The following is a 3,039-nucleotide window of genomic DNA, read 5'->3' on the forward strand; positions in this document are numbered from 1 at the left end:
GTACTGGCCAAAAAATTACTGAATTACTGGTAATATTTAATCACTAATAATTTTTTCAGTATTAGTATGATATTTCTATAAGGGAAGTTCAATGTATAAAGTTATCCTCTATTAAAAAAATACAATACAGTTTTATATACTCTCTACAAAAGAAATGATATCAAGATGTTACATTCGCCAAGTGCGAATGATTAATCGTTTTTAATTTTATAAACATATATGGTTTTGATTATATAATATATTTATAAATTAAATATGTTATTAATAATATATTAGTAATATATATTAGTAATATATTAGTAATATATTATTAAATAAAAAATAAAATAATAATTGAAAAATACAAGACAGTTTTATATATTCTCTACAAAAGAAATGATATCAAGAAGTTACATTCGCCAAGTGCGAATGATTAATCATTTTTTAATTTTATAAACATATATGGTTTTGATTATATAATATATTTATAAATTAAATATGTTATTAATAATATATTAGTAATATATTATTAAATAAAAAATAAATTAATAAGAGAATTACAATATTATTTAAAAAAATTATAATAACTTACACAAAAATCTTTGGCGTGCCTTTTTTTATAGACAAACGGTTCTCTTATTTTAATGATACTTATGCAGCAGTTACTATCAATAAAAAGAATCAACATACTTATATTTGTATATTTAATAATATATTATTAAATAAAAAATAAAATAATTAGAGAAACAATAATGTTAAAAAAATTATAATAACTTACATTAAGGCACTTGGCGTGCCTTTTTTCATAGACAAACGGTTCTTTTATTGTAATCACTATCAAAATATTATATTGATTATCGATGTAATATTTAAAAAAAAGGCACGCCAAGGACTTTTTGTGTAAGTTATTATAATTTTTTTTAATATTGTATTTCTTTTATTATTTTATTTTTTATTTAATAATATATTACTAACATATTTATTAATATATTACTAATATATTAATAACATATTTAATTTATAAATATATTATTAATCAAAACCATATATTTTTATAAAATTAAAAAATGATTAATCATTCGCACTTGGCAAATGTAACCTCTTGATATCATTTCTTTTGTAGAGAGTATATAAAACTGTCTTGTATTTTTCAATAGAGTATAACTTTATACGTTGAACTTGGACATTGTAAATTTATTTTTAACAATTTTTTTTATAAAGTTAATGCTAACGCGCGTTCACTTGGCTTCTTTTTTTTATTTATATTAATACGACCAAACTTCCATTTAATTTGATTCAAGTAAAAATAAAGAAATGAAAGTAAAAAACTTACTTTGGAATTGTGTGCTTTCATCATATAATTCTTAGGTCATAACAGATTCGTCTAATTCGCGAAGTTATAAAGAGAACTGCACCAATATATGGTCTCCTTGAAATTCGATGGGTAGACATTGATTACAACGATTCTGAAGTTCTGTAATAACCGTTAGGTTGGCTGATGTTCGTAATATTCCTTCAGTTACGAGAGCTAAAATGTTTTCACATTATCATTGGTTTTGGTCGGAAAATTAAGGACGCTATCGCAAGATATGAGAATTTAAAGGTATACCGTCAGAAGTATTGAGAAATTCTACACATAGTATGGGCAATGTGCATTAAGGCAATATGCTTTAATATCGGGTCACCATTGTTATTTTCCTTTATAAATAGCTGCTTAGCACTAAATGGAGTTGTACCAAGTGGCGTACTTACTATACTTAGCGCCGTACTTGTTACTAGATTTTTCTTAGTCTTTATCAGTAACTGTTCATTATGTCTGACAATATTTGCAGATAAGTAAAATTATGTCATTCCAACTAGAAAAATGGCATATAAACGATGAAAATTATATACTCTACATATTCTAATTACATATTCTATCACTTGGGGAGGTATAAGTTGATCTAAATATATTCTGCCAATTCTTGTAGATAATTAACGTACATCATCTTCCGTCCAAATTTTACATTACAAAAATTCGATGTATTTATATAATGCTTACAAAAAGTACTACAACTTGTAAGGAAATGTTTAGACGAGAGAATATTGTATACCTGATGGCTGGTTTGCCACACAATCCTAATAAAATTTGTTGGATGTACTAGATGTAGAGCTTTGAGATTCTTTTTATATGTTGTATCAAACGCTTTGTATGCCTGCCATAATCATGATAAAGGTCATTTATTCTTGGAATTATGGTAAGACCATAATGAAAGTAAATAAGACTATAATTTTGCTCCACCAATGTGTGTAGGGTATATGTAAGATACCTATGGAATATATTAGAAAAGAATAATGTTATACAACGTAGTCAATGCTGATAAGCGGATAAAGACTTATAAGTTTATATGGACTCTGTCTAAATCCTAATATTGTAAAAACAATGCGTTCAATATGTTAGTAATTGACATGCAATGACAAATAATGGTTGTATGTTATCTTATAACATATAACCAACCTAAGCAGCTTAGCATGATTAAAGATTTCCTTTCCAACAGGAGACAATTCATAGACTGACACAACTATTATTTAGCGACCGGCACTATCATTGTCGACCACTTCCACAATCTCGTGTCTAGATATGTGTAGATAATCTTTCTCATGTGTAGATAATTTTCCTCATATGTAGATTATTTTCCTCATCAGCGAGTCACTATCTAAAGCAGCGAGATCTTCTGCTGTTTATCAACAGAAACATTGTTATAATAAACTTCAATCATTAACAAGACTCATACTTGATAAACGCATTCCAACCAAAAAAACAATCAGCAAAAATTATTCGATCCCTAGAAGCAACTGTATATACCCAGCAAACAATTTGGTACCAAATTGTCGCCAAATTGACACCAAATATGGCCAAAACTTGACGGCAAATCCGATGCCATCTGCGTCCGCAATATGTTTAGGTTTTGTTAGCAAAGCTTGGTGACAAAATCTGATGCCAAATTGTCGCCAAATACCGAGCAAAGTTTGGCGCCAAACTGCGCCACACAAACTTTGGTCGGTATTTGGCGTCAATTT

At 27.4% G+C, this 3,039-nt stretch overlaps 1 pseudogene; it reads right to left on the reverse strand.

Annotated features, from left to right (window-relative positions):
• Positions 1-630: 630 nt before the first annotated feature.
• The window catches only part of LOC116852297, a 16,878-nt pseudogene continuing 14,469 nt past the window's right edge, over positions 631-3,039 (reverse strand).

Source organism: Odontomachus brunneus, unplaced genomic scaffold, assembly GCF_010583005.1.
Source record: "Odontomachus brunneus isolate Ranch 3 - 2012 unplaced genomic scaffold, Obru_v1 Obru_scaffold_212, whole genome shotgun sequence".
Taxonomy (NCBI): Eukaryota; Metazoa; Arthropoda; class Insecta; order Hymenoptera; family Formicidae; genus Odontomachus; species Odontomachus brunneus.